The following is a 10,666-nucleotide window of genomic DNA, read 5'->3' as shown; positions in this document are numbered from 1 at the left end:
TGTGGTGTCCCCCAGCAGAGCTGTTAAGTTTGGGTTCTGGGGAATTCTGGCGCCTGGGGTTTTGATGTAGCTCTCCTTTCAAACAAGTGACAGGCCAGGAAGCACAAGCCTCCAGGAAGAATTCATTTAACTTTTTAAAGTCTAAGAATTAGCAGCACCGATCAGATTTGTCTATACCAAACAGCAGCTTGTTCACTTCAAGCCCTGCCTTTCCTCTCTGCCAGTGGCCCGTGGCTTTCAAAGCCCCTTCTGCCCTGCTAGGGAAGGCCGACCTCTTTCTCCTCTATCAAGCCAGCGTTTGTTCTGGTGAACACACTGGAGTCTCTACCAACAAGCAAAGCAGCCCCCTATCTGCAACTTGGTAGGTTTCTGTTAGGGTCCCTCCCTACTTCTGCAGGAAGTAATTCACCCATAAGGTGCAGATGAAGAGAATCAAAAGAAAGGCCTACTGACAGAGTGTCAGGGGTAAGAGAAGCAAGGAAAGGGAATCCTGGGGCCAGCTCTGGCAGAAAGCTGTTACCAGCCTTAGTATGGAAGGAACAGGAACCCCACTACTAACAGTGCCATGAGGACTGGGGGAGTGAGCCTGCAGACACTGTAGAGAGTCTGAAGCAGGGCAGCAGCACATCCACCTGCCTCTCAGTCTCTCCTACATGTGCCTAATCAGACAAAGCCAGCTAGGACAATTGACTGACACTTAGTGTGTGGGTCTGGTTTGGTCAGCTCTGGGTGGTCAAGGTGAAGGTCAATGATGTATTTTATGTGTACTGTAAGTCCCATGGCACTTGACCTAATCCTGACCATATGGTGTTCAGTAAGTACTCAATAGCTCATTTAAGCATAACCACTTATATCATAAACTAACTGAGAAAACACATGTCACTACATAGGATAGCATATATATGATGCGGCTATAGTATAGTGAAAACGTGCATGGTGCATCATTGTAATCTCTGAGTGGGCCTCAACTGGAAATACACAGAGAACACTCTTAACTGAGTCAGGAAATAGGCAAGCCTGTGAGAAATGACAGTCAAAGGAATGTTTGGCAGCAACTTACATGATATGCAAAATCAACTGACATGAGATGGTTGGTGCACTGTGCCCCTGACATTCTGGACACAGTACTAGTGAGGGTTATTTTTCCCTCTCGTTCTTTTTTTCTTTTGCATGTGTGTTATGTGTGGTGCATGCATGTATATGTGCAGATGCATACTGTGGGGGCTAGAAAAGAACTTCAGGTGTCTTACTCTACCGCTCATCCACTTGTTTCCTTGAGATGGAGTCTCTTACTGATTCTGAGCTTGCCATTTTGACAAGCCCCAGCAATTCCCCATAGGACTGAGGGTGCCCAGTGTGGCTATGCCCAGATGTTTACATGGGTGTAAGGGAATTTAAATTCAGATGATCTCAGGCCCTCTCAGGTCTGCATGACAGCCGTTCTTATCTGCTGAGCCATCTCCACAGCCTGAGGGCTGTTTTTAGTGGTCCTTTAAGTAGTTAAGTGATGGGAGAAATGTGGTCTCCAGGGATGAACACTGGGGCCCTGCCAACTATATGGTATCTATTTAAGAGCAGAGAGGAGGAGTGGGGTGGGAACTGGAAGCTGGTCCAACAAACACAAAACCAAGATTCAAGAAACATGGTCTCCAAGTTCAAAAAGGATCTCACCATCATCTTCTCTATAGCTTGCTCGGGATCTCACCCCCCACCATCAGATGGCAGATGAGGCCTAGCACAATGCCATGCCATTATGTATCAGCATATTAGTCAACCCACCACCTTGTGTAGCTGACAGAACTGCAGATCTCTTTGCCCCTTTCCAACCAATCTGACATTTGAAAGGTTTACCTCCCTGAATTTGTTTAAATAAACATGAGACCAGGCAACAAACTGGGCAGAAACAGATCCATTATGAATCCATGATGAAAAGCCCTGGGTAACATGGAGCAATTACCTTTGATTGTTTTGTAAGCAACATGCACCTTTCTCCACATCACATTTTAGATGGCAAGCTAGATTTTTTTCCTTGGCCTCAGATCACTTCTGAGCCACCTGCTTCTGCCAATAGTTGGCAAGCCTGCCAAAAATGCAAACTACCCTGAACTTATCTTTGGGCAAATATAATTAGAATGGAAAATTGTGTATTCAATTGAATAACTTTCTGTGAGGGGAGGAAAGAATGCTGAATAAGTATTGGTGTGGATCAGCAAAGAGTAAGGTCAGGCTGCCTTTGTCATTTAGAGAACTGTCAGGTGATCCTGCTGCCTCTTGAGGTTAGTATAGGATTTTCTCTCCCTCCTGGCTGCTAATGTTCTCAAGTAGGGAGTTTTTCTCCAATACAAACATCTTTAGCTCCCAAAAAGTTGGCTTCAACGTGCCTGCAGTGGTTAATATTATGTTCAGCACCCCTGGGCTGTAAAGGTGCTTCTAGATCATGCTGACATATGATGCAGACCCAGTAAAGCTGATGGTCTTTCCTAGTGTGGGTGGACCTCATCCAGTCAGTTGGAGAATGAGTAGAACAAAAAGGCTGAGTAAGAGGGAAAACTTATCCCTGTAAGTTGAGACACTTGTGTTTTCAAGGCTTTGAACTTGGGCAGAAATGTTAGCACTTCTTAGGTTGTGAATCTGCCTACTTTTGAACAGAATTTTATACTCTCTCAGCTCTCCCAATGCTCTGGCCTTCACACGCCCACTGAACTATATATTTGCTCTCCTGCTTCTCCTGCTTGCCCACTGTGCATCTTCGGACTTCTCAGCCTCTAAAGTCATGTGAGTAAATTCCTCCCTGGAGTTTGATTCCAGCTCTGCCACATATGAGTACACTCTTAGAATATCATGAGACGTGGTCACTCTAGCCAGGTGACCTCCTGTGTGTATCACACTGTTTACATCACTGACCCTGTTCTGCTTTTGCATCATACCCCTTGTGTGCACAACAAGAGCTACCAAAGCGCTCAGGATATGTCAGGGTCGGCCTACCCTGACAGGTGCCCACAGGAGGTCATTTTCATCTTTACATTCCAGCTGCAATGGGACATGTATGAAATTGCTGTAGACAATAACACAGAGCAGAAATCATCTTTATGAGAAAGTTTATTTTATTTTTCAGGGGAGAGCGCAAACGCAGTCCCCCACTACCACAAATTATGCAGTCGAGTTTCCCGCATTTGGGGAAATCGCAGGGGTCAGCACATCCGGAGTGCAATGGACAAGCCTCGCCCTGGGAAAACCACCTTTGTGATCATGGTATCTCCCTTGCCAGGTAAGTATAATGAGAAACTTTATGAGGGTCTGTTCAGCTCTGATTCTTGCCAGGAGGGCTGCTCTATGTGGGGCCAATAGTCTTTCCCATGACATTCCATTTCTATGCTCAGTAACATCAGCCTCTCAGAGGTGCAAGGAGTGGGGGAATGCCATTCCTCTCTAAACAGTCTCCTCACTAGAGAAACTAGAGAAGAAAATATTTGAAAGCAGTCAAGCCTTCTCTGTCTTTGCCATAAGTTGTAAGGCCCTGGTCCTCCAGCCAGAAAAACAAAGGTCCTGCCCCAGAGCACTGAAGGCAGCTGGAGCATCATGGCCGGAAGACTATCCTGGCCTCCTCAGATAATTGTTTGCAGAAACTAAAGTCTTACAGCACTCAAACCCATGTGAAAACAAATGATGAATGGTGATCAAGGCTTAGCTGGGGAGTACACCTACATGTGCATCCTTTCCCTGTCCATATAGTCGCATCACCAATGCCATTGTGGACCTCATCACCCTCATCTCCCCCAGCGATAAGATAGGCAGCCATGCTCCAGGATGATAAAAGCAACCTTAAGAGGTCAGAGCCTGAGACCTAAAAACAGAAAACAGGAAGCAACACTCAGTGTCTCATCAATAAGAAAGAAAAGTCTAGAAAGTGCTGTAAAGAAACTGATTATTCTCTACAAACCAAGGTCTCCAGGACCATGCAACTTGTTTCATATAGCCATTGTGATTCCACTTTTGCAAAGGACGGGGCTAGGACTCTTCAGACCTTGGAAAACAATAGACTCAGCTCCGACTGCTAAATGGCTGACAGCTTTGGTTCAGGAAATAAAAAATGTACGGACGTATGATGGTCTGAACCAGATGTGCCCCCATAAACTCATGTGTTTTGAATGGTTGGACCCCACCTGGTGGCAATATTGAAGGCAGAAACTTGCTGGAGGAGGCGTGTTGCTGGGAGTGTGCTTGAGGGTGTTTAAGCCAGCTTCCCACTGCCCAGAGTTCAGTTCACTCTTTCTGCAACCTGCTATGGCAAGAAGTGATGTCCAGCTCTGTTCTGCCATGCTGAAACTTCCCCTTGAGACTGTAAATAGAAATAAACCCTTTTCTCCCATCTGCTGATTCTGGTGAGGTGTTTCATAGTCAGTAACAAAATCAAGTAGCAAGTGATGGTTTCCTAAGAGACGTGTGCTCAGGGCTTATCATTTGGTTCAGAGAAGGAAAAGCTGCATCCAACTGGGTAAAAGAGGAGCTATCCAAGGGGCACCTTGGGTAGAGGGAAGACCATCTCAAGCCATGGGAAAGACAGGAGCAAGGCACAGAGGCACACAGAATCCTCCTTGGCAGAAGGCCCTCCTCTCAGGGAAGCATCAAGCCTGAGGCTCTGTGTGGGACCCCTGCCGACTGACTGATTGCCTCTGTGCACCCTGCTGAGCGCTGGGGGATTAATGTCCTAGTCCAATTGCCCTCTGTTTTGATTAAGGGTCAGTCTTAGGGACTAGAATTCACTCTAGGAAGTTAAAGCAGGGTATCAAATGACTTACAAAATTTGCCAAGAAAGCGGTAGATACAGGCACTCTGCTGAGCTTTCAGGAGTGACTTGAGGCCACTCAGGGCACTGAGACCTCATCTGAGATCAGGGAGTCCTCATGATTAGGAAGCAGCAGTACAATCAGAGAATGGCCACCATCCATGCTCAGCACAGCCTTGCCTGTGCTTCCAGAGAAAACAAGGGCTCAGACTCACTGTCACCCTCCATGTTTCACATGGACACATCTAACTGACATTACCGCAGGTAGGACAGACACCTGGAAAGGAAGAGTATGGAAGGCAGTGGTTCCTGTACTTTGGAGTGAATGCTAGAAGAAGTGGGAAGCACAAGCCATTCTGCCTCCAACTGGCCATACCCTCATCACCCCCCACGGATAAGATAGCCAGTCATGCACCAGGATGATAAAAGCAACTTTAAGAGGTCAGAGCCTGAGACCTAAAAACAGAAAACAGGAGGCAACACTCATTGTCTCATCAATAAGAAAGAAAAGTCTAGAAAATGCTGTAAAGAAACTGAATATGCTCTATAAACCAAGGTCTCCAGGACCATGTAACTTTTGTTTCACGCAGCCCTTATGATTCCAGTTTGCAAGGGACTGTGGGAATCTGTGGAGTTGCTGGACACTGATAACAACTGAGGAAGGACAGTTTTAGGATGAATTTCCAAGGCTGAAAAATGCCAGGAAAGCAAATGAAACAGACGCTATACTGGGCTTTCAGGAGTGACTCTGAAAGCTGGCACCCAGCTCTGGGTTTTGTTTGTCATCTCACAATCCCTGCTGAGGAAAACAAACAGCAGGTAACTGGAGTGCACACCTGTCTACAGCAGCTGCTTGATGTCAGCAGGCTTTGATTGTCAACCAAGCAATTTGCTTAGGATTTGGAAACAAAGGAAGGAAATTGTCAAAAGCTGGAGGAGCAGGTGACATGCAGCATGCCTGTGTGCTCTCAGCGGTTGGAGAAGAATGCATGAGAGATTGGCACCAGAGGGGCTGCGCTCTGACAAAATGACAGCCTCCTGCAGGGACAGTAATGGCATCTGTGCAACAAAGTGCCACCTTCCTATCCCAGGATGTCTTGATGTGACTAAAGTCCAGGTTAAAAGAGCCTAACTGATGTCAGGTGGGGCTTACTTGCTTCTTAGCCTGATGAGAGAAACACTAGCAAGGAGTTCATGAAGGATGCCAACCACAGTGTATAGTGAGTGATGACCAAAGAACATCTGAACCTCCTGTGCTTCAAAACCCCACACCCAGTCCCAAATCAACTCATTCACACATCCACTTCTGTATTTGTTCATTCATTAAAGATATATACTCTATACCTTCTGTGTATAAGATACACTCTGAACCAGGCCAGTCATGGTACACAGGGAGAAGAGTGAAAGAGGTCAATTTCTCTGAAGTAGTTTCTCTGTAATACAGAGATGGGAACTGAAAAATGACCCTAGCACAAGGTAGTAGGCAAAACAAAGTGATGCAAAAATTCCAAGGTAGGGGAGTTAGGCTCAGTTTGCTGAGGGGAGGTGATGAAGAGCTTGAAGACCTCCCGGGAGGAAGAGGCAATCTCAGTGAATCTTGCTGTTCTCAGCTGTCCCGTCCCTCAGAACAATCAGAGATGGCTGCTGAGTAGCCACTGCCTACCTGTATGCTACCTTGTAGGCTCGGTTGTCTTTCAATAGCTAATATCATTGATATCTCAATAAGCTTTGTAAGTATTTCAATGAATTAAGATAATGTATATAAAGAAGGATGTTATGTCATTCCATGGGTACTTATTAAATAATGGCCCTTTTAGAGACATAAATTGGCCTAGAGGGAAGGGTAGATGTTGTAGCTGGCTATGAGATGGAAATTCAGTTCAGTCTATTTTCCAGATTCAGTGATAATGAACAGAAGGTGGTGGCTTTGTTTGGATTCCTTGTTATTTGTTTTGGAGCCAGGTCCTTCTGTGCTTGGGAAAGGTTCTTTATCATGTTTGGGGGGATTAAGTGGAAAAATCACTATTTGTTTCTACTGATATTCAAAGGAAGGATACATGATTTTAATTGAATTAAAAACAAGATGTTGGATGTGGTGTTGCATACCTTTAATCCTAGAATTAGAGAGGCAGAAGTAGAAGGATCTCTGTGACTTCGAGACCAGCCTGGGACTACAGAGTGAGTTCCAGGTTAGCCTAGGCTAAAGGAAGACTCTACCTCAAAAAATGAAAACTATGGGCTGGAGAGATGGCTTAGCGGTTAAGGTGTTTGCCAGCAAAGCCAAAGGATCCCGATTCAATTCTCCAGGACCCATGTTAGCCAGATGCACAAGGGGGCTCATTCATCTAGAGTTTGTTTGCAGTGGCTGGAGTCCCTGTCACACCCATCTCCCCCCTCCTTCTCTCAAATAAATAAATAAAATATATTTTTAAAAAATAAACCGGCAGTGGGTGGAGAGGTGGCTAAGCAGGAGGGTCTGAGACAGCCTGAGTTCTATTCCCCAGCACCCAGGTAAAAAGCTAGGCTTGACCATATATGTTTGTAACCCTACTCCTGCAGGGGCCAGGATGGAGATCAGAGAATCTCTGGCGCTCCCTGGCAGTTTTGGGTTGAGGGAAAGACTCACCTCAAAGAACTATACTGATGAGTGACAGAGAACACCGGCGTTGTCCTGTACTGCCACACATGCACACACACACACACACACACACACACACACACATACACTGCCCATACTCTACATACGTGTGCACATGCATGCAGAAAAGAAGACAAGATGTAATGTGAGACGTGTGGAAAATCTAGCTGTGGAGTATAATCTATATGATAATGTGAACATAGTTCCTATAATTTTTCACCTCTCAAACTCCAATTTAAACTTAAAGAATGCATTCTTTGAGGAATAATTGCTTAGTATAAAATTATGAACTCAAATTAATATCTCATCATCCTTTTAAGAGAAATCCTGAAAACTGAATTTTAGCTTTCCCACAGATACTTCCAGGGCAGGGTGAAAGCTGAGAGGAAGAAAACCTGAGGATGCAATGACACAATCACAAATCATGTTTCTAGGACCATCTTGACAGCTCTGCACATCTGTCCCAGAGCTGAGAGGGAGAACAAGTAGGGACAGACTACACAGATGCTTGTCCATATAGAGGGTCATAATCCAGCCAAAGTGCCCAGGGCTCCCTCTAAAAACACTCTTTATTCATATTAACTTGCAGCACATAGAATTGGGGCCTACAGGTTACTATCTTACTCAAGCAAAGCCCACTGTTGTGTAAATGGTTGTCTTGCTTCCCTAGTACAAAGGAGGTTAGGAGGAGAGCACCAGTTATCATGGTGAGCTCTGGATGTGTGTCCAATCTTGTGTAGGTATTCCACTGAAGCTGAAACCTTGTGCTTCCAGAATAAAAGAAGGTATATATCAGAGGAAGGCCCACACCCTGCTGAAGCACAATCCTGCTTCATTTTAAATGCCCACCTTGTTTTCTGTTGATTCAACAAGTCTTTTCATTTGAGCAATGCTTGCCAACTTTGGAAATATTTCTATCATTGTAGACTACAAAATGTCTTTACACCTTAAAAGTGCACTGAGGAGTTTTCTCCCTGAGTTGACACATAGGCCAAGCAAATTGGCTTAAAGGGGGAGAAAGGAATCTTGAACAAGAAGCCTTATAGCAAAGCAGCAACTCTGGGAACACATGGCACAAGTTCAAATGCTGTGTGTGCCACTTACTCATGTGTGATCTTGGACAGGTTTATCAGCCCCTCTGTGCCTCCGCTTCCTCATCTGTAAAGTGAGATCAGGACTACTTCATGAATTGTTGGGATTCAAGTCACTAGAATTTCTAACAGTGAGGATGGTGTCTGGAGCCTAGAAAGTGTCACCAAAGAGCTAACTATTTCTGTTGCTACTGCTCTCACCATCTGCTTCCTGTGGGCCATTGAGTTTGCAATCCCAGGCCTAGAAGAAGTGTTCTCAAGTGAGACGATGTGCATACACCTTCCAGAAGACGTGGCAATGCTATGTCTGGAGACATTCTTAGTGGCCAAGACCATCTGAGGGGTTACAGAGTGCTACTCATGTCTAAGATGTAAAGATCAGATATGCTGCTAAACATCTGACCATAAACAAGACAGTACCATGGCAAGAATTGTGTCATCTGTGCCAAGGTTGAGGTGAACTGGCCAGGATGCTCTTAAGAATGCATTTCAGAGCTGGGCGTGGTGGTGCACGCCTTTAATCCCAGCACTCATGAGGCAGAGGTAGGAGGATCACTGTAAGTTTGAGGCCACCCTGAGACTCCATAGTGAATTCCAGGTCAGCCTGGGCTAGAGTGAGACCCTACCTCAAAAAAAGAAAAAAATAATGCATTTCAGGGCTGGAGAGATGGCTTGATGGTTAAGATGCATGCCTGCAAAACCTAAGGACCCCGGTTCAATTCTCCAGGTCCTACATAAGCCAGATGCACATGGTGGCACATGTGCCTGGAGTTCATTTGCAGTGGCTAGAGGCCCTGGCATGCCCATTCTCATTCTCTCTCTATCTCCTTCTCTCTGTCTGTAATAAATAAAAATAAAATCTTTAAAGAAAAAAAGAATGCATTTCAGGGCTGGGGAGATGGCTTAGGGGTTAAGGTGCTTGCTTGCAAAGCCAAAGAACCCCAGGTTTGATTCCCCAGGACATACATAAGCCAGATGCACAAGGGACACATGCATCTGGAGTTCGTTTGCAGTACCTGGAGGCCCTGGCACGCCCATATTCTCTGTCTCTCTGTCTCTCTCTCATAAATAAACAAAAATTTAAAAAAGGAATGCATTTCAATTTAATGTTGTGCTATTCGCTAGGCCATGGCCAGGTATCGGTATGCAAGTCCCCTCTGAAATCAAGACTTTTTCTCAACTCTTTTCCTTCTCCTGTTCCTGTTCCTTCTCCTTGTTAGCTCTTTCCAACTTTGAAGACCCCATTTTAGTTTCTGGGGAATTCTTTTGCTTTCATCTTTCTGGGGTTTCTCTTTCTTTCTTTTTTGTCTTTTAAGAAATGTAATGCCCTTGCATTACTTTCTCTTGTCTCCCTCTCCCATCCCCTGTCCACTGAACCACTTCTTTCCCACTAGTCCCTCTTTTATTTTGATGCCATTGTTTCCTCTTCCATCATGCATGGCAACATGTTAAAATGGACATAGTATGATGCAGATCTTGTGCCACTAATGACAGCACTGGGAAGTCTTGGATTCAACAGCCTCTTTGCATTTGGAAGTCAAGATTCCAAAGCACTCCTCTCCATCCTCCGGCTCCTACATTCTTCCTTATCCATTATGTTCCCTGAACCATGGAAGGTATGGTAGAGATGTCTCAGTGCTAAACAGTCAACTGCCACTTCTTAGCACATTGATGAGTTTTGAATCTCCCTAGAAGTCACCACGATATGAAAAGAGAAATTTCTGTAACCAAAAGTAAGAGCAGTACTAATGTATGTGCATAAACAAAAATATTTAGTGGAAAATTTGGTAAGTATAATATATCAGTTTAACCAAACAACAGTACAAACTTCCCCCTAGAGCTTAGGATCTTCCCTTTTCCACCTGGCTACCCATGCTATTTGCTGGTACATGCTTTTTACCTGTCTACCCTTGCTGTTCCCTCATGCATCCATCTACCCTGCTTTGGATACCCTTCATGGACATTGCAACTGACTTTCATCAGACCTCCAATGTGCCCTGAAGACCAGTGGCTCTCCAGAAATCCTCCAGGCCTTCAGTCCCAGATTGGGACTGCTGAGGCATCCAGCTTTGCAGGCCAGACAGCTGCCAGGTTCCTCAACACTCAAGCCTGCAGACAGCTATGGTTGGACTGCCCAGCCCCTATCCTATA

The 10,666-nt window shown here is 45.2% G+C and overlaps 1 non-coding gene across 1 annotated transcript; it reads right to left on the bottom strand.

The window, feature by feature from the left end:
• Positions 1-3,112: 3,112 nt before the first annotated feature.
• Positions 3,113-3,276, bottom strand: LOC123457970. Its single transcript, XR_006635313.1, has one exon. It is a non-coding gene; the product is annotated as a U1 spliceosomal RNA (small nuclear RNA).
• Positions 3,277-10,666: the final 7,390 nt, after the last annotated feature.

This window comes from Jaculus jaculus, chromosome 1 (assembly GCF_020740685.1).
Source record: "Jaculus jaculus isolate mJacJac1 chromosome 1, mJacJac1.mat.Y.cur, whole genome shotgun sequence".
Lineage (NCBI taxonomy): Eukaryota > Metazoa > Chordata > Mammalia > Rodentia > Dipodidae > Jaculus > Jaculus jaculus.
Note: the sequence above shows the minus strand (reverse complement) of the source record. Positions and strands in the feature narration are given on the sequence as shown.